Genomic DNA, 21,711 nt, shown 5'->3' on the forward strand with positions numbered 1-21,711 from the left:
TATAACTTTACCAATACTATCATGGATGTCACCACCTGCTGCAAACCCAGTTTGTACCCATTTGTTCATGGGATGTGCATACCATTGGACTTGGCCAGCATTTATTGTCATATATGTCTTTGAAAAGTTGGTAGTGAGCTGCCTTCTTGAATCCCAGCAGTCGTTGGGGTGTGGGTTTACTCATTTGACTCAAGTGACACCAAACAATCATTTCTGTTGCTGACGTGATGTTCTTAAGGTGGGATAGGGTGAAGTTGTGACACAAATAAATAGTAAAGACCAATCTGAACATGCACATACAGGAAGCTAATAATGACTATATGGAAATGCCAAAAAAAGCAGAGATAAGAAAACCAATTTAATTTATCTGGAGGTTGTGTTTCTTAATTATTTTGTTTATAAAACATTTCCATCAGAATATAAATGTATTGATTGTAACTAAACCAGCCAGGTGGACCTCATGAATATGAATTCCCTGATTGGGGCTATTAACCTGGTGTATTCAGGGAGCCCTGGCTGACAGATATAAACAGGAGTGTCTGAGGTTCTGTTGACTCTGATGGCTGGCTTTAAGGAAGCTGGGCCAATGTCAAATACTATGCACGTTAAATAAAGGATGGCTTGGTGATGGGATACCGGCTTCTGTGGAGTTATTTCAACAGATAATTGAATGTTACTACCACATGAGGCAACATATAAGTCTTCCTTTCTCCCTTCACAATTTCCAAGCCAAAAGTTGTTTGAGAGATAGCAAAACAGAATTATGGTTTCAAATGTGCATGATAAAGGCATATTGGGAATGGTGATGGATGAGGGAGTGCATTGAATTGAGGGGAAGGTGAATGTTATTGATTAGTGATATGCTCACTAGTTAAATAATATATTGGTGCCAATGGGCATATAGCACATTTTTTTGTACAAACTGTAGTGTTTTAAACTAATTATTTAAATCCAAATAAATGAAGTTGACAAAAGGTTTCCAATATTCAAGAAACAATTGCCGAAAACAAATGTTTCACCCCTTATATTTGTAAATGTAAAACCTAATCGCCTGTTTTAGGTGTCATCATAGCAACTGGGCAATGATACATTATTCAGACGTTGGGTCTTGCTGAGGAGTCATCATTGACTGAAAATTCAAGAGTTTATTTCTTTTAATTATTGAAAAAGAAACACCCTGTGAAGTCAGAGAACTTGCTGCCCCATTTGCTCCCCACCACCCCCATCCTTAGATTGTAGAGCTTAGATTCCAGGGACTCATTTCATGCTCATTGCTACAGAGGCAAGTGGTCAATATTATTTGCATGAGCTTCCTTGTTATTGTTTGTGTAAATTTGCTGCATGCAAATTGACAGCTGCATTTGCTACATTGCATGAGTAATTACACTTCGAAAGTACTTAATCGGTGCCTTTATTAAAAGAACCTAATAAGGTGCTTTGCAACTTCCTGAGGTCTTGAAAGATATCATATAAATATAGGCACATGGAAGGTAGAAAAAAGAGGATATTTAGGTTAGGCAGATCTTTAGAGTAGGATAAAAGGCCGGACAACTTTGAGGGCCAAAGGGCCTGGCCTTCCTCGAAACTATACTCTACTGTTCCATGTTCAAAGTCAACCTTCCTAGCAGCTTTTTTGTGAAAAAAGGGTGAATTCCAACTTGTACATCTATCATTATTCATCACTAATTTAAGATGGTGAAATTTTATCAAGAAGATTTGCTATTATAATGACTCTTATCAGATTCTTTTTGGTCTTAACTTACAATTTAAATAATTGTTTGTTAGGGTCATTTATTCATTTATTCTGACTATGTCCAATTAAGCTCAATACAAGCCTGAGAAATTACAATGTATTATCTTCTATTGAACACTTTAGAGTGTACTGGTCATAATATTAACTTCAATCATTTCAGGTCTTTGATGTGGTTTCCACAATCTCTTCAGAAGGAAAAATTTAAATGGCCAGACAGCTTTAAGTGATGTTGAGGTATAGTCCAGGACATCAGGAGAAATATCTTTGTGTCAAATAATGACATAGGATGTTTTTTGTCTGCCTAAGAGGGAGTCTGTAGCCTCAGTTCAGTGTTTCATTTAAAGGTGGTGTAAGATAGAACATTTCAGGAAGGATGGAGAAGAGATTAATGCTTTTTAGATTAGATTACTTACAGTGTGGAAACAGGCCCTTCAGCCCAACAAGTCCACACCGTCCCGCCGAAGCGCAACCCACCCATACCCTTACATTTACCCCTTACCTAACACTACAACAATTTAGCATGGCCAATTCACCTGACCTGCACATCTTTGGACTGTGGGAGGAAACCGGAGCACCCGGAGGAAACCCACGCAGACACGGGGAGAACGTGCACCACTGTGCCACTGGGCCGCCCACCACTGGTGCTTATGGTGGGATTGAATTTGAAGGAACATTTTATTGCCCAGTTTAGTCAGCAACCTATGTACTGAACTACTTTTTACTTTCCTGAAACTCTTAGACTCTCAGTTTTGTTTTTGCCATTTTCATGCTTCCATTTCTGTAAAAGATTTCCCCACCCCATTGCTACCATCGTTCCTTCAGTTATTAATTATTCTCTGTAAATGTATATAATTTTTCACATTATAGCACCTAGAGTTCCATATTAATATTTCACAAGCCATTTAACTGTCATGGATGAACATCCACTTTTACTTAAGTAAGATATGGGAATGGTGTGTGAAGGTGACAGATGAATGGCTATCTTCTTGCAATGAGTCAGGAGCATATGAATTCAAATCTCACTCCAGAAATGTGAACTATTCCAGACTGCATTCCAGTATAGTATTAAGTGAGAGCTACAGGGCAGTGCTGTCATTCACATAAGGCATTAAACTCAGCCTGCCTGCCCTCTCAGGTGGATGTATAATGTTATTCACGAAGAGCAAGGGATATTGCCTTGGTGATCTGACAGAGATACTTAAATGGATATGAGCTAGACTTTAGAGATGATGATGTCCCAGTAATGTTACTAAACTAGTAATCCATGGGCTGCAGGCTAATACTCTGAGCACATGTGTTCAAATCCCATCATTACAAATAGTGAAATTGAACTCCATTCATAAAGCTGTAATTGGAAGTAAATTTCAATAATGGGGAGACTATGGAAGCTATTGTCATTGTAAAAACCCATAAGGTTTAATCAAGTTCTTCAGAACAGGAGACATGCTGTCTTTATTAGGTTTGGCCAAACTCACAGCCACGCGGTTGATTCTTAACTGTTCCCTGACCTGGTGGAGCCGAGAATTAGGGATAAACAGTAAATCTCATTACTTTTTCTGGTTGTCCTGAAATTGTTTCTTTCCTATTTTCCACACAGGCAGCGTTAAGCTGTCTACACTAACATAAGCGTGCATTTCCACATCTTCCCCTTTTTTAATGGATGGAGTTAATTTCCCTTTAATATTTTGTTGTTCTGCTTCAGGTTCCGCACATAAATGGTCAGTTGCAGAGTTGTCAAATCCAGGACAGGTGTAGATTTTGGCGCAACCATCTTTTCTTCTTCAATGACCACAATTAAGAATCAAAATTTAGGAAGAAATCAAAATCCATTTTGTAACACCCCGAGGATGCCACCTGCCAATTACCTGCACAATGTCTAAAAGAGCTGGAGACTGGAGATAGCTTTGGCGAGTTGGTGCCACTTGCTTGTTTTACCCGAAGGTGCAGACTGGTCTGTTGAATTGTATTTAGCACGTGATGTGGGTGATCACATACATCACTGAAACTCCGACCTGTAATGTTTCCTGTTGCTGCATCTGGAGTTTCGACGTTGCGCAACCTGCCTGGTTTTCAGCGGGTTCAGATCGAAGATCGTCGAGGGGAGAAAGAAATCTTTTCGGTTGCCCGCTATCTAACTTTTTTTTATCTCTACTCTCACTCCACAAACTTCAAAAGGGATCACTTTGTCGTCGCTCGCAGGTGAGATGGAATAAGTGGTGGGGTTATTGGGAAATTGGGAATGCGATTGAGTTAATATTGTGGAAAAATGGCTCCAAATTCTTTTAAAATGTGTAATTAAGATTTAGATTTCCTTGATTGAAAACAAAAAAAACCCGTTGTATTAATAACTACAACAAAGTTTCGTTTTAAAAATTAATTTAAATGGTTATTGTTATGCGCCTGGATCTTGGAACTCGTATTTATATATCGATATTTTATGATATATCAGTACTATAATAAGCAAACAGGACAGTTAATTGAGACGCAGGACTTGCAACATTTAGAACTATTATAGAGTCACAGCGTGGAAACAGACCCTTCGGTCGGTCCATGCCGGCCAGATGTCTCAAGCCAATCTAGTCCCACCTGCCAGCACCTGGCCCATATCCCTCCAAACCCTTCCTATTCATATACCCATCCAAATGCCTCTTAACTGTTGCAATTGTACCAGCGTCCACCACATCCTCTGGCAACTCATTTTATACACATATCACCCTCCGTATGAATAAGTTGCCCTGTAGGTCTCTTTTATATCTTTCCCCTCTCACCCTAAACCTATGCCCTCTGGTTCTGGACTCCCTGACCCCAGGGAAAAGACTTTGCCTATTTACCCTATCCATGCCCCTCATAATGTTGTAAACCTCTATTCTGATCAGATTCAGTAATAATTCTGAGAATTGCCAGGAGTCTGTGTGTCCGTGCCTGTGTTTTAATATCTTATCAAGGTGCTCAAAATATTGTTAATGAGGGAAATCCTACAGAGGGGAGGGAAAAACAAGTTGAAATGTCCGTTCCAAATATATAATTTTTATTTGTAAAATTCTACTTTTTGGGGGGGGGTGGTCTCGAAAGCAGATGAAAGCATTTTGTGACCGCTGTAAAGCTTAGAAGACAAAACCAAGGTGTCAAATTCATGGTTAGAATGAGGTTGGAAGCTCTGCCCGCTTTTAGATCAAGCAACAGTACTCACTGTTCCAGCATCTACTAATTTAAACTGGTTCCATATCCAAGTGTCATGAGAATAATTTCACATTTTAAACCTTGCTTCTGCTCGTAGTTGGCACATTCTAGCTCTCAATTTATACAGTGTTGTTAATTTCAATTGAAGGAAGCCCTTTTATACTATTGACCTAGAATTTGGTTATGTGATTACCCCTAATATAGAGTCATAGAATCATAGAGATGTTCAGCATGGAAATAGACCATTCAGTCCAACTCGTCCATGCTGACCAGATATCCTAACCTAATCTCATCCCATTTGCCAGCACTTGGCCCATATCCCTTTAAACCCTTCCTGTTCATATATCCATCCAGATGCCTTTTAAGTGTTGTAATTGTACCAACCTCCATCACTTCCTCTGGCAGCTCATTTCATACACGCACCACCCTCTGTATGTAAAAGCTGCCCCTTAGGTCCCTTTTACATCTTTCCCCTCTCACCCTGAACCTATGCCCTCTAGTTCTAGACTCCCCCACCTCATGGAAAATACCTTGTCTATTTATCCTAAACATGCCCCTCATGATTTTATAAACCTCTATAAGGTCACCCCTCAGCTTCTGATGCTCCAGGGAAAACAGCCCCAGCCTATTCAACCTCTCCCTATAGCTCAAATCCTCCAACTCTGGCAACATTCTTGTAAATCTTTTCTGAACCCTTTCAGATTTTATAACATCCTTGCAATAGGAAGGAGACCAGAATTGCATGCAATATTCTAAAAGTGGTCTAACCAATGTCCTGTACAGCTGCAACATCACCTCCTAACCCCTGTACTCAATGCTCTGACCAATAAAGGAAAGCACACCAAACGCCTTCAATATCCTATCTATCTGCGACTCTACTTTCAGGGGACTATGAACCCACCCTCCCAGGTCTCTTTGTTTCGAAACACTCTCTAGGACCTTACCATTCTGTGCATGTCCTGCTGATTTGCTTTTCCAAACTGCAGCACTTCACATTTATCGAAATTAAACCCCATCTGCCCACTGGCCAATCTGATCTAGATCCCTTTGTCATCTGAAGTAACCTTCTTTGCTACCCACTACACCTCCAATTATGGTGTTATCTGAAAACTTACTAACTATACGTTCTACGTCCACATCCGGATCATTTATATAAACGATGAAACATTGTAGACCCAGCACTGATCCTTGTGGTACACCACAGGTCACAGCCTCCAGTCTGAAAAACAACCCTCCACCACCACCTTTTGTCTTCTATCTTTGAGCCAGTTCTGTATCCATATGGCTAGTTCTCCCTGTATTCCATGAGATCTAACCTTGCTAATCAGTCTCCCATGAGGAACTTTGTCAAACGCCTTACTAAAGTCCATATAGATCACGTCCACCACTCTGCCCTCATCAATCCTCTTTGTGACTTCTTCAAAAAATTCAAATCAAATTTGTGAGACATAATTTCCCACAATGTTGCAATTTGTAACTGTGAAAGCTGAGTTACTCCCATTTTAACCCTACCGCCTATTACTGCTTACTTTGAGATTAACATAAGCTTCAAACCAAGTTAATTCTATTCTCTAGATTCCATCTATGTTTGGATCACTGTACCTGCTTTCCCTTTTTGCCTAATGCATCAGTAGCAATTCTTGTTTACATAGCCTGCTTTTTAAAAATCTTATATTCAGTGTGTGTCTTAAAATTTATGGTGTGCCAATTTGTATTGACAATAAATATACCTCAACATATATTGTATTTGTAAGATCACTGGGTATTCTTATTTCATTGTTTGATCATTTACTGTTTCTGCTTCAAGTAAAACTAATTTTAGGGTATATGGCCTTTTAGGTCAACAGAACGTGTACTGGCATAGTGCCTTTGACATAGCGAAATATTCTAAGATGTCCCACAGGAGCAGTTATCATGAAGAATTTGAGACAGATTCACATGAAGAAATATTAGCTCACCAAAGCATGGTCAGTGAAGTAGGTTGTAATGAGTATCTTAAATGTAGAGAGAGAGAGAGAAGGGGAAGCACACAGGTTTGGAGAGGAGACACCAGAGCTTAGGGTACTGGAAAATGATGTCACAGCTGTCAATTGCGGAGGAAGAATACAGGGGGGGTTGAAAAGAGGCTAGAATTGGCAGAGCACAGTGAATTTTGCAGTTTAGAAGGCTGGAGAAGGTTTCAGAGATCGGGGCAGTTGTTTTAACATGGCTAAGAATTGTTACGTTGAAGTTGACTGTGCCAAGAGCCAGTGTGAATCAAATGGCACAGGAGTCATGAGTGAACAGAACTTGGTCTACGTGTAAAAGCAACAGCAAACCTTTAAAAAGCAGCAAGTTATAATGAGTGAGATTAGCAAGGAAAAAAGTTGAATAATTGAGTTTAGAAGTAACACTGGCATTGGTGAGAGTTTCAGGAGGTGGTGCATGAGCTAAGGCAGAAGAGAGTTTGGGTGGTGTTACAGAGATGCAAGTGGCTGTCTTGATGGAGCAGAGGATATGAATTTATCCTTCCCCACCCAAAATTCTAGTCCCACTCTCATATCAGTTCAGAGTCAAAAAGGACGCCAAGCTTGCAGACAGTCCAGTTCAATGGGAACCTTGTGCCGCTTCATCAGAGAAAGATAAATATATTAGAGCAGCTAGGATCTTATTCAAAATATCCACGGGTCATGTTCAGAGAGTAAAGAGCAGAACTGAGATCTCAAGTGGGGTCACAAACTAAAATTCTGTGGGGTTACAAGTTCTGAGGCAGCAATGGTGACCATGGAACTCTACACCGACTGCAACGCCTGCGCCCCCACCCCTCCACTCCCTCCCCCCGCCATCCCCGGCTTTCTGTCTTTTCTTCCTAACCTCTGCACTCATTCGTCTTCATCCAGCTGCCTCTGATTTTTTAGCTGTCACCAAGGGGTCGCAAATTGGGTCATAGTGGGAAAAAGTTTGGGAGGGATTTCATAATAGTGAAGAAAGGATATATTCATCAGGATCTGGTTGGGGGGTGAGTTTAGATGGGCAGGCTATGGGGAATGAGAGTGGGACTAGAATTTTGGGTGGGGAAGGATGGAAATGATGATGGGACAGGATGGGATGGGTGGTGGGAATCTGACCCGGAAAAGTAAAAGACATCTTCGACTCCTCTCTCATTTAGAGAGAGATGACTAGTGGCAAGTTATATCAGGGTCACCATACCTCAACCAAATGGTGAGCTTTAGAAGTCAGAGCCTTCACAGTGAGATCAGCTGATACTAGAATTGACCCATGCACCATTGGCCTTAATCAACATCATAAACAACCATCCAGCCAACAAAGCTGACTCCCCCTAATGCCATCATTTCAACAAGAAGCTGACTGAAATCACCAAAACTGTCAAGGTCACTGAAGGCATCTTCAAAGAACATCTCCAATCGCTGCATCACCCATGATACACACTGCACAGTGCCCTCATTAGCAGTATTTAGCACTCAGGACTCAGGCCAAACATCCAGAGATTCCATTTGAGTCTCACACACCTTCCATTTGCATTTATACCCAGTTCCAACTTCTAGCTCATTCAGCAATTGCACGTCATACAACAAACTGTGACATAATCACTGAGTTTTCTGCCTCCTCCTTGCAGGTCAAGGTGATTCATAACATGAGCAGAGCAGAACCAGTGAAGGACAAGGATGTCTACATCTCCTAAGCTCCACAGAGATGTTATCTACATCATGAGGCCAGTTGTGGTAGAGCAGTAGCATCAGACATCACAACATAGAACATAGAACATAGAACATAGAAGAATACAGCGCAGTACAGGCCCTTCGGCCCTTGATGTTGCGCCGATCAAAGCCACCTAACCTACACTAACCCACTATCCTCCATATACCTATTCAATGCCCGCTTAAATACCCATAAAGAGGGAGAGTCCACTACTGCTACTGGCAGGGCATTCCATGAGCTTACGACTCGCTGAGTGAAGAACCTACCCCTAACATCAGTCCTATATCTACCCCCCCTTAATTTAAAGCTATGCCCCCTTGTAATAGCTGACTCCATACGTGGAAAAAGGTTCTCACTGTCAACCCTATCTAACCCCCTAATCATCTTGTACACCTCTATCAAGTCACCCCTAAACCTTCTTTTCTCCAATGAAAACAACCCCAAGTGCCTCAGCCTTTCCTCATAGGATCTCCCTACCATACCAGGCAACATCCTGGTAAACTTCCTCTGCACCCGTTCCAGTGCCTCCACATCCTTCCTATAGTATGGCGACCAAAACTGCACACAATATTCCAGATGCGGCCGCACCAGAGTCTTATACAACTGCAGCATGACCTCAGGACTCCGGAACTCAATTCCTCTACCAATAAAAGCCAGTACGCCATAAGCCTTCTTCACTGCACTATTTACCTGGGTGGCAACTTTCAGAGATCTGTGTACATGGACACCAAGATCCCTCTGCTCTTCCACACTACCAAGTATCCGACCATTAGCCCAGTAATCCATCTTTTTATTACTCTTACCAAAGTGAATCACCTCACACTTAGCTACATTGAACTCCATTTGCCACCTTTCTGCCCAGCTCTGCAGCTTCTCTATATCCCGCTGTAACCTGGCATATCCTTCCTCACTGTCTACAACTCCTCCGACTTTCGTATCATCCGCAAACTTGCTCACCCAACCTTCTAACCCTTTCTCCAGGTCATTTATAAAAATGACAAACAGCAATGGTCCCAAAACAGATCCCTGCGGAACACCGCTCGTGACGGCACTCCAAGATGAACCTTTGCCATCAACTACTACCCTCTGTCTTCTTCCAGCCAGCCAATTCCTAATCCAAACCTCCAACTCACCCTCAATGCCATATCTCTGTATTTTCTGCAGTAGCCTACCATGGGGGACCTTATCAAACGCCTTACTAAAATCCATATATACCACATCTACCGCTTTCCCCTCATCTACCTCCTTAGTCACCTTCTCAAAGAATTCAATAAGGTTTGTGAGGCACGACCTGCCCTTCACAAAACCATGCTGACTATCCTTGATCACATCATTCTTATCCAGATGTGCATAAATCCTATCCCTTACAATTCTCTCTAAGACTTTGCCCACAACAGAAGTGAGACTCACTGGCCTATAGTTACTAGGATTATCCTTACTCCCCTTCTTGAACAAGGGAACCACGTTTGCTAGCCTCCAGTCCTCTGGCACTACTCCTGTAGACAAAGAGGACACAAAAATCAAGGCCAATGGCTCTGCAATCTCCTCCCTTGAGGAGAATATGCAATATTCATGATGATGAACGTTCCTGCTTTATGCTGTTTCTCAGCATTTCACTGTGCTACCATAGATCATGCAACAGCAGAAGTTGGTCTAAATCACAGTGCAATGCTGCTTAAGGTGCTGTAGTGAGCTGCTGGATCTGATAGAAAGGAGTGTTGTTGCATCTTCACAGAGTGGTAGAGGTTTTGATGATCCATAGAAAGGGTTGTAGTTGTAATGCCTATGAGTCTGCAAAACAACTGGAAGATGGAGTGAGGCTGTTGAGATGGAAAATTCCATGTAATAGCTTCTGCCATGTCAGAGCCAAACATTTCCATGTTCTTTGACAGCGACTGAGCAGTCTTGCAGCCTAACCAAGGCACCCGCATCCTAATTAGTGTTCTCCTGTATGCGACCAAAGATCTCTTCTGGACTTTTATTAGTAGGACTCATCTGTAAAATCACTCTCCACATAAGCCACTTTACCTGCAATTTCGCTGTATGACTTTTAAATAACACTTACCGTGATTCCCTTCTACATTAGTGGACGTGCACAATCTAAGTTTCTGGTATGTGTTCACATTTTGCGTGGTTGTTTCCTTTAAGACCATATGATGTAGGAGCAGAAATAGGTCATTTTACACATTCCTGAAGAAGGGTTTATGCCCGAAATGTCGATTCTCCTGTTCCTTGGATGCTGTCTGACCTGCTGCGCTTTTCCAGCAACACATTTTCAGCTCTGATCTCCAGCATCTGCAGTCCTCACTTTCTCCTCCCATTTTACGCATTAAGTGTGTTCTGTTATTCAATAAGATTGTGGTTGACCTAATAGTACTCAACTACACTTTCCTACCTTTGCCTCATAATTGCTGAATCCCTTACGGATCACAAGTCTATCTACCTCAACTTTGAATATGCACAAGACATTTCTCATCATCTCTGTCTTAAATATGAGGTGCCTTACACTTTGATTGTGCTGTTTGGCCCTTGATTCTCTCACAAGGGGTACCAACCTCTCTGCATCTACCCTGTTAAGTCCCCTAAGATACTTACACATTTCAATAAGGTCTCTTCTCATTCTTCTAAACTCCACTGAGTACAGGCCCAACCCACTAAACTCTTCATAAGAAATCCTTCATATTTAGAGTCAACCCGGTGCACCTGCTCTGGACTGTCTCTAATGCAATTATCCCTTTTCTTGGCTAAGGGAACCAGAACTATTCACAGTATTCCAACTGTGGTCTGATGAGCGCCTTTTATAGTTTTAGCAAGATCTTCCCATTTTTATACTCCATTCCCTTTGAAGTAAAGGCCAACATTCAATTGCCTTCACTATTGCCCATTGCACTTGGATGCTACCATTTTGTGATTCATCCTGAGGAGCCTATATTCAATGTGGCCTGTCTTTTCCTTTTTATATATTAGAAGAAGCTCTTACTGTCCATTTTTATATTACTTGCTGGTTTAGCGTAGTTTTTATTCTCCCCCTCTTTTTGATCATCTTTTTAAAACTTTCTTTTTGGTTTACTACTAATCATTGAAATATTGTATGTTTATTATCTCAATTTGATACCACCCTTAACTACTTTGGTTAGCCATAGTTGATGCATCCACTTCATAGAAACCTTCTTACCGGGCTATATCTTTGCTGTGAGTTATAAACTATTTTCCTAAACATCTGACATTGTTTCTTAACCATCTTTTCTGCTGAACTCCTTTCCTTTCCAAGCCTACACAACTGTCAGCCATTTTTAATTATCCTTACTTAAATTTATCACAGTTGTTTCCAACCCAAGTTTCACACTCACAAACTGAATTCTAAATTCTACTATATTATGATCACTAATCCCAAGGCGATCTTTAGCTCTGACAGCATTTATTAAATTGCCTCGTTACATATCACCTGATCCAAATTAGTTTCATCCCTGATTGATTCTACAACATGTTCTTCCAGGAAACTGTCCTGAATATACTCTGTAAATTCTTTCTCCTAGCTACTTTCACAAATTTGATTTTCCAAATCTACCTAAAGATTAAAGCCACCCAGGTATTGCTATGGGGCCTAGGAACTGCTCCCACTAGTGTTCCGTCACAATCTGTCCAATGAAAGTACTTTTCGTTTGGTTCCTGCAAAGCGAACAGTCTGTTTTCATGGCTTTCAGATAAAATTTCACCTGAAATTTGTTTTTTGATAATTTGTCCCTGTTTACACAGGGTAATAAAGCATTCAGTTATTGAAGGCTCAAACCACAGCTTTCCCATTATGTCACCTTTCTGAGCTGCTTTTACTCAAAAAACATTTTTTTATCAAAGTTTGTGAGAAGGTTTGTAGCTTGGGTGCTCGTTGTTGTGGTTCTGTTCGCCGAGCTGTGAATTTGTGTTGCAGACGTTTCGTCCCCTGTCTAGGTGACATCCTCAGTGCTTGGGAACCTCCTGTGAAGCGCTTCTGTGATGTTTCCTCCGGCATTTATAGTGGTTTGTCTCTGTCGCTTCAGGTTGTCAGTTCCAGCTGTCCGTTGCAGTGGTCGGTATATTGGGTCCAGGTCGATGTGCTTATTGATTGAATCTGTGGATGAGTGCCATGCCTCTAGGAATTCCCTGGCTGTTCTCTGTTTGGCTTGTCCTATAATTGTAGTGTTGTCCCAGTCCAACTCCTGTTGTTTGTCATCTGCGTGTGTGGCTACTAAGGATAGTTGGTCATGTCGTTTCGTGGTTAGTTGGTGCTCATGGATGCGGATCCATGAACACCAACTAGCCACGAAACGACACAACCAGCTATCCTTAATAGCCACACACGCAGATGACAAGCAACATGAGTTGGACTGGGGCAACACTACTATTATAAGACAAGCCAAACAGAGAACAGCTAGGGAATTCCTAGAGGCATGGCACTCATCCACAGATTCAATCAATAAGCACATCAACCTGGACCCAATATACCTACCACTGCAACAGACAGCTGGAACTGACAACCGAAAGTGGCAGAGAGAAACCAGTATGAATGCCAGAGGAAACATCACAGAAGCGCTTCACAGGAGGCTCCCAAGCACTGAGGATGTCACCTAGACAGGGGACGAAACGTCTGCAACACAAATTTACAGCTCGGCGAACAGAACCACAACAACATTTTTATCAATTAGCATGAAAACACAATGTAGTGATTTCCCATAATTCTTACTCTTCTTATTATTTCTATTATATGTGAGGGCTTGTGCCTCGTTTACAATACCTTCGGATCTGTTTTCAGTCATTCTGTTTGGCTCTTTTGTTTTCTTTCTCAATTTACTCCTGACAGTATTAAGAACCTAATATTTATCAAAAACTTCCTTTCACTGTTCAAATTCAAACTCTAAAGTTTACAGTCCTCACTTTGGGTCCAATCTGCATTCCAAGTACAAATTAGGCTGAGCGTTGTGCTAGTTTTCTGGAATGAAATTATGCTGTCAACCATTTGCAAAACTACAAATGTAAAATCTTTTATGAACCAGTACAATCAGGTAGGATAATATATCATATAAAATTATCTTTATAAAGGATTCCTCAAACTATTTAAGAGTGGTAAATTGGTTTTATTGATATAGCTAAAAATGGGTATATTAAAGGCAATTATCATTTTCAATACGAGTATCTCATTCATTAGCTGTGGGTAGCCTGATTTAAAATCACTGCAACTAACGTAAAAAATAAACAATTTGGAAGTATTAACTGGTTTTATTAGTGTACACAATTTCTTTTCTTAATATTTAAAAATGTGCCCACTAGTATCTTTGCACCAAAAAAAAGCCTAATTTGAAGAACAGTTTCTTGTCCTATAACTATTTTGAACCTGATTACATTTTCCTCCCACAGTCCATGGGTGGCACAGTGGTTAGCACTGCTGCCTCACAGCGCCGGAGACCCGGGTTCAATTCCCGCCTCAGGCGACTGACTGTGTGGAGTTTGCACGTTCTCCCCGTGTCTGCGTGGGTTTCCTCCGGGTGCTCCGGTTTCCTCCCACAGTCCAAAAATGTGCAGGTCAGGTGAATTGGCTATGCTAAATTGCCCGTAGTGTTAGGTAAGGGGTAGATCTAGATGTAGATGTAGGGGTATGCGTGGGTTACGCTTCGGCGGGGCGGTGTGGACTTGTTGGGCCGAAGGGCCTGTTTCCACACTGTAAGTAATCTAATCTAAACATTGTGATAACTATCTTTGAAGTATTTCCTCACTTGCTCCAGTTCATTCATCAGCACCGCTTCCTTCCTCATTGGTTTGGAAAAGTAGAGATCAACAAATTTTTCTTGGACACATTTCAGGAATTCCTTCCTCTTTATTCTCATGCTGTTTGTCTTTCAATGCTCTTTGCAGCTGATGGCGCCTTAAAATGTTTCATCAACCCTTTCTGTGCAGGACTTAGTTAACTTTCCCTCAAAGACATTGATCCCACTTCTGTTGAACATAGCCCCTATTTTGCGCAGGTTTCTTCTGCTCCAAAACTGAATGCATTGTCCAGGAATCTGGAGTCTTCCCTCCTGTACCATCTCTCCAACTATGTGTTAACCTGTCTAATTTCACTGTTCCAAAAGTCATTACCAATTTACAGTGTGAGCAATCCAGAAACTGCCATTTTTTTTAGGTCCAGATCTTTAACACTTGAAACCCTTTTACTTCCTAAGTCATTGTTTCACACATGGGACATGACATCTTTTGTTCCCTTTTCCATATGAAATATTCTGTATCCTTTCAGAGATGTGCTGTACCCTTCCACCACGGCAGTAGTTTACTAAGTAGGACTCACGTTGGAAGTTTCAGAAACATTGTCCATCTCTTGAATATCAAATCATCTGCAATCTCTGAATTTCTATACTCTACTGTGTCCCTTGTGCAGTATATAGACCACGGTGTGATCAATATGTTCTAAACTGTACTGAAAGCTGTTTGAGACTGCTACACTCCCAGAAGATCCTAGTCTTGTCAACTTCCAGTCCTGTTAAAAACAATGTATAACTTTAAGTTTACATGCAAATTTTTCATGCAGAGGGTGATGCATGTATGGAATGAGTTGCCAGAGGAAGTGGTGTAGCTGGTGCAATTATAATATTTTAAAAGGCATCTGGGTGGGCATATGAATAGGAAGTGTTTAGAGGGGTATGGGCCAAATGCTGGAAAATGGGACTAAATTAGGTTAGGATATCTGGTCAGCATGGATGTGTTGGATCGAAGGGTCTGTTTCCGTGCTGTACATCGCTATGACTGTGTTTTCTTTTAACCCTGCAGTAAGAGGCTTGGGTTGATTGTTTCAGCGCATTACAGTAAAAAAAACTGTGCTGTTGCTTAGTGACAGGGATCCAATGGCATTGAAAAACAGAACACTCAGCCTGTAAGTGTGAGTGGCTGGACACAGTTTAGGGAACTCCTGTACTTGCTTTGAACTTAAAGTCATTGTAAGTTTAGTAAGTTGGTTGTTCTAGGTAGCTCGGAGAGAGATATCAGCTGAAAGAAAGCAACAACTATGACTCAGTGACCGCACAGAAATTTGAAGCAAAACTGTGCCAGCCTAAATCTGAAGATGGAATTGTAGTGTGGACACAATGGTAACTCTTCAATGAGATTTGAGTGTAAGTCTATTGTTGGGATAAAATGAACAGTGCAAGTTGAATCCACTTCAGACTGTGACGAATTATTCCAATTTTTTGTGTTTTATGTTGTCATATAGGTCACATTTAATAAATGCTTGTCCTTGTTTTACAAGCATGCTCTCAAACTCATGTGAATGTGTTCAGTATCTGACCTCCATGGTTATAAAAGATACAAATTTAGGATCTATCAATCCAAGTTTCATTCTGGATCTGACTTGCCAGTATTATTATTAGCTGGGATCATAACATGACTGAAAGCTGGCTTGAGACTTCAACACTCCCAGAAGATCCTAGACTGTCTGCCTTTCCCTGGTTTGCTGCAACTCGCTGTAGCACACATTCTGCAACATTTGCTGTTTAAAACCTCAGCGCTGAAAAATGTGTTGCTGGAAAAGCACAGCAGGTCAGGCAGCATCAAAGGAACAGGAGAATCGACGTTTCGGGCATAAGCCCTTCTTCAGGAACGTCGATTCTCCTGTTCCTTTGATGCTGCCTGACCTGCTGCGCTTTTCCAGCAACACATTTTTAAGCTCTGATCTCCAGCATCTGCAGTCCTCACTTTCTCCCTGTTTAAAACCTCAGCCTTCCTTCAAGCTCAGAACTTCAGAGCTCAAACTCAAGCAGTTAGGTCTACTTCCTGTGGTTTCCAAAAGACAAAATAAGCCCAAAGGAGTTCCCACATGGAACAGTAATATTTACTCTGATTTATTGTGTGTACAATCATCTTTTATTTCATATTTTAAGTTTATAACCCATTGAAGAAAATATTGTATTTGACTAGAAAGAAGAATTATAATCAACTCCAAAATGCCAAGAACATGTGCAAAACTAAATGCCTAAAGACAAATTCTCTTGGTAAATGACCCGTAGATTGCATAAGCTCACATGCAACTATCAGTGTTTTGCTGAAACTTCAGTAAAAAGGAAGGATCAGACCTCTCCTCAAGAGTCCAGTGGCCAATGTAAAGGACAGGTCCTTTCCTATTCCTCATGCTATTCCCAGCACTAATGGACAAGATTTCCACCTCCACATGTTGTAGTCAGGAACTCTTGCAAGATTTAGTGAACAAAAGCCATGATCCATCCCAGCATGAGTACTGTAATGATGTACAGTGGGAACAAAAGATCTACGTGGCATATGTGTAAACATAGGTGGGGAAAATAGATCCATGACTGTGGAAGGAATGAATAGCAAGAGACCTCAGTAAATTGTAATGATCATCATATGATTGGTTTACCTCCTGAGATTATCATGGTCATCTTATAATTGATTTACCTCAGGAGATTGTGTGCTATTTGTATTTTGTAGGGTTTCTTAGTTGGTTAAGAGATCAAAAGATTATAGATGTGGCAGATTTGGATTTTTTGGTTAATGATCATGCATTAAACAGTCTTATCTTTTAGAGAAAATGTCAGCATTTTCAGATGTGCACTTTCATCTATTTGCTTGCAAATTATTCCACAAAATATTACATAGTGACCTTGAAGTTCAGGACAAGATAGGATTAATCATCTAAATCATTAAAAATTTTCCAACTTATATACTGAAGACAAAATATTTAATTAGTGATGAGACAATTTTTAATTTCAGATTTATTAAATATTTTTCTTTTGAATCAAAGAATTATTTCTTGGAGGTCTGTTCCGTAGAATGTATCCCTTCAGGCTTTTTACTCTAGAGATGTTTGGTTCAATTGATACTGTCTGGTAAGTTGCTTTCCACATTCTGAACATTTGAAACAATATGGTATTTTTACTGAAAAGGGTGAAATTCCTGTGTTGTTTGTAAGATTAGGTGGAACATTCCTTAAGTAAGGTATTAGGTAATTTTTCCTTTAAGGTAGTTTAAGTTGAACTAATTGACACTCTCAATAACTTAGTTGTCTATTAGGCTACCTTTAAATGTACCTTTAACTACTAATAATAGCACATGCAGTCCGTACTTAGTTATGATAATATATCAGCCATATCACACTGGAGGTTAAGATAAAACAAAGAATGCAGTTGCTGGAAAACTAAAACAAAAGCGGAAATTGCTAGAGACACTCAGCAGATCTGGCAGTATCTGTGGGGAAAGCAGAGTCAACATTTCGAGTCCAGTGACCATTCTTCAGAACCAAACTGGAGTTTCCCCAGCAACTTCTGTTTTTGTTTCTTACCAGAAGTTTCCTTATTCTCAATAGTTTTTGTACCATTGAAGACATCATAGAGTTCTACAGCACAGGAAAAGGCTGTTTGGCCCATTGAATCTACACTGGTTAAAAATAACTATCAAATGACTTTAATTCCATTTTCTAGCACTTCGCCCATAGCCTTGTATCCCTTGTCATTGCAAGTGTTCAGAAGATTTCTGCTCTACCATCCTTACATGCTGTGACTTCCAGATTCCCATCATCTAAGTGAAAAAAGATTCTCTCTAAATGTCCTACCCCTTAAATCTGTGCCACTTGGTCATTGAACATTTTACCATCGGGAAAAGCTCCTTCCTATCTATCCTATCTGTGCTCTTCATAATTTTATACGTCCCTGTCATGTACACCGTCAGTCTCTTCTGCTCCAAGGAAAACACCTTGTCTGTCCAATCTCTCTCTTCATAAGTAAAAATCTCCAGTCCAGGCAACATCCTGATAAATCTCCTCTACACATGCTCCTCTGCAATTGCATCTCTCCTATAATGTGGGTTCCAGAACTTGAGCTGTGATCTAACCAATACTTTATATGGTCGCAGCATAACCTCCCTGCTCTTAAACTCTGTGCCTCAGCTAGTCAAGCCAAGTATTCCATATGCTTTAAACACTTTATTCAACTGTCCCATTACCTTGATATGCATAAGATCCCTCTGATCCTTGGTGTTTCTCACCGTTCTACCACTCCTCATGTATTCACTTGTCCTATTTGTCCTCCCAAAGTGCATCACCTCACACTTATCTGGACTGAATTCCATTTGCCACTGATTAGTCCATCTGACCAGCCAGCCTATGTCCTCCTGTGATTTAAGGCTATCCTTTCATTATTTACCTCCATATAAATGTTCATATTTGCAAATTCTCTGATCAATCCTCCTACATTCCTAAATTGTCTACATAAACTTAAACAAGCAAGTGCCCAACACTGGTCCCCATAGAACCATATTGGACCCAGGTTTCTAGTCACAAACACACCTCTTGGCCATCACTGTCTGCCTCTTGCCAAATTTCCTTGGATGCCCTGGGCTCTAACATTCACCGTCAGAGTCCCAAGTGGGACTTTATCAAAGGCCTTGCTGAAGTCCAAGTAGGCTACATATAATGTATTGCTCTCAGATGCATACCCATCTGGTCAAAATTATATCAAGTTGGTGAGGCCTGACCTCCTCTTAACCAAACTATGCTGACTTTTCCTGATTAATCCTTGCTTCTCCAAATTCAGATTAATTCTATCCCTCAGAATTGCTTCCAATAGTTTCCCTACGTTGAGCTTAGACTAACTGGTTTATGGTATCCCACTTTATCCCTTGCTCCCTCATTGAATATTAGTACCACAGTGTTTGTCATCCAGTCGTCTGGCACCTCTCCTGTGGCCAGAGAGGAATTGAAAATTATTATCAGCATCCCTGTTATTTCCTCCCATGCCTCACTCAACAGCCTGGGATTCATTTCATCTGGTCCTGGAGATTTATTTACTTTTAAGTATATGTCTGTTGTTTTGACCCCTCGGTATCTGCTAGAAACCTCCTTTTCTCTCTTTATCCAAATCTGTAAATCCCTTGCGATCTAAGTTTTGCTGGATTTATTGGTCCCACACTTTTGTCTTTTTTGGAATATATTGGACCTGATACTTATTCAGTTCTTACAGTGCTGGATTAGAGTAGTGCTTGTTACACTATTCTTGTGCTCAATGTTTCAGTAATCCCTTAGTGCTGCAAACTATTGAAACTGTTACATCATTAGCACAGCTATTCAAAGATTTTGGAAACAACTACAGTAGATGACTGATAATTCAGAAACCACAATGCAGCTTGCTATGGGAAAATGTAAAGATAAGTGTTTAACTTTCCCCTCAATGTTATGTGACTAAACCACTTGGAGTGCCACAAGGATTTGTGCTGGGTCCTCTACCTTTTGTCATTTATATAAATGATTTGGATGCGAGCATAAGAGGTACAGTTAGTAAGTTTGCAGATGACACCAAAATTGGAGGTGTAGTGGACAGCGAAGAGGATTACCTCAGATTACAATAGGATCTTGACCAGATGGGCCAATGGGCTGAGAATTGGCAGATGGAGTTTAATTCAGATAAATGCAAGGTGTTGCATTTTTGGAAAGCAAATCTTAGCAGGACTTATACATTTAATGGTAAGGTCCGAGGGAGTGTTGCTGAACTCTGACCTTGGAGTGCTGGTTCATAGCTCCTTGAAAGTGGAGTCACAGATAGATAGGATATTGAAGAAGGTGTTTAGTATGCTTTCCTTTATTGGTCAGAGTATTGAATACAGGAGTTGGGAGGTCATGTTGCGGCTGTACAGGACATTGGTTAGGCCACACGTGCAATTCTGGTCTCCTTCCTATTGGAAAGATGTTGTGAAACTTGAAAGTGTTCAGAAAAAAATTACAAGGATGTTGCCAGGGTCGGAGGATTTGAGCTATAGGGAGAGGCTGAACAGGCTGGGGCTATTTTCCCTGGAGCGTCGGAGGCTGAGGGGTGACCTTATAGAGGTTTACAAAATAATGAAGGGCATGGATAGAGTAAATAGGCAAAGTCTTTTCCCTGGGGTCGGGGAGTCCAGAACTAGAGAGCCTAGGTTTAGAGTGAGAGAGGAAAGATATAAAAGAGACCTACAGGGCAATGTTTTCACACAGAGCTTGGTACGTGTATGGAATGAGCTGCCAGTGGGTGTGGTGGAAGCTGGTACAATTGCAACATTTAAGAGGCATTTGGATAGGTATATGAATAGGAAGGGTTTGGAGGGATATGGGCTGGGTGCTGGCAGGTGGGACTAGTTTGGGTTGGGATATCTGGTGGGCATGGTTGGGTTGGACTAAAGGGTCTGTTTTTATGCTGTACATCTCTATGACTCTATGCTAAATTGTTAGTCTCCACTGGGTCTTTATTCATTATTAAAGTTTAACAGTATTTTATTTCTACTTTATTATTATTGCGATTTAATTATTATTTGTGCTTTATTCATACAGACACAAGAATTCTCTGGGTCATGAAATGCAAGCCATGTAATTCATTAAACCAGGTAAGAGAATGGCAATGTTTTGCAATATTCTGGCTTCAACTATAAAATTAATAAAATTTACTTTTATTTTCCAGGGGGATGAGGTGGGTTTTTTTTTAATGCAGCAAAGTGTCGTGAATTGGATGCGCTGTCTGAAAGGATGGCAAAAGCAGAATCAGTAATCTCAAAAGAGTTGGATAAATATCTCAAGGCACAACTTGTAGCACTATTGGGAAAGAGAGCAGAGGACAAGACTTAGTTGGATAACTCTTTAGAGAGACATGAATGGTTCCTGCGTTACAAACTTTTATGATTTCATGATGTGACAAATTATTCTTCCTCTTTATATTGACAATAAAAATACAGAATAAGTGGACAATTGTGAACAATGTGCAAAAAATCCATGAACACCATCCCTTAAAGATAAATTTAACTTTATGTTGATATATATCATTCTAAATGAACAAGTATCTTCCAGATGATTTCATAGTTCAGATTACCTGAATCAGAACTGTTAAGCAAAAACAAAAAAACATTCAAATTGGGTTGAGGAAGGTGGGAGGTTTGATGTTGAGTGGGGCTCCTGTTTCCCTGAGTTAGAATAGAAATGTGGTGCGTTATTTATCCTATCTTTTTGAAGAAGTATCCAACAATATTTTAATGACTATTTATTTAGCCTCTTGATATCTTTACACAGTAGGACTGACGTGTTTCATACA

The 21,711-nt window shown here is 40.6% G+C and overlaps 1 protein-coding gene across 1 annotated transcript in view; it reads left to right on the forward strand.

The window, feature by feature from the left end:
• The first annotated feature begins 3,838 nt into the window (after nt 1-3,838).
• ccr6a (chemokine (C-C motif) receptor 6a) overlaps nt 3,839-21,711 on the forward strand; it is a 50,710-nt gene continuing 32,837 nt past the window's right edge. Inside the window, exons 1-2 of the mRNA XM_072581177.1 lie at nt 3,839-3,952; nt 20,961-21,013. The gene's annotated coding sequence lies outside the window, so the exon portion shown is untranslated. The remainder of the gene's footprint in view (nt 3,953-20,960; nt 21,014-21,711) is intronic.

Source organism: Chiloscyllium punctatum, chromosome 11, assembly GCF_047496795.1.
Source record: "Chiloscyllium punctatum isolate Juve2018m chromosome 11, sChiPun1.3, whole genome shotgun sequence".
Taxonomy (NCBI): domain Eukaryota; kingdom Metazoa; phylum Chordata; class Chondrichthyes; order Orectolobiformes; family Hemiscylliidae; genus Chiloscyllium; species Chiloscyllium punctatum.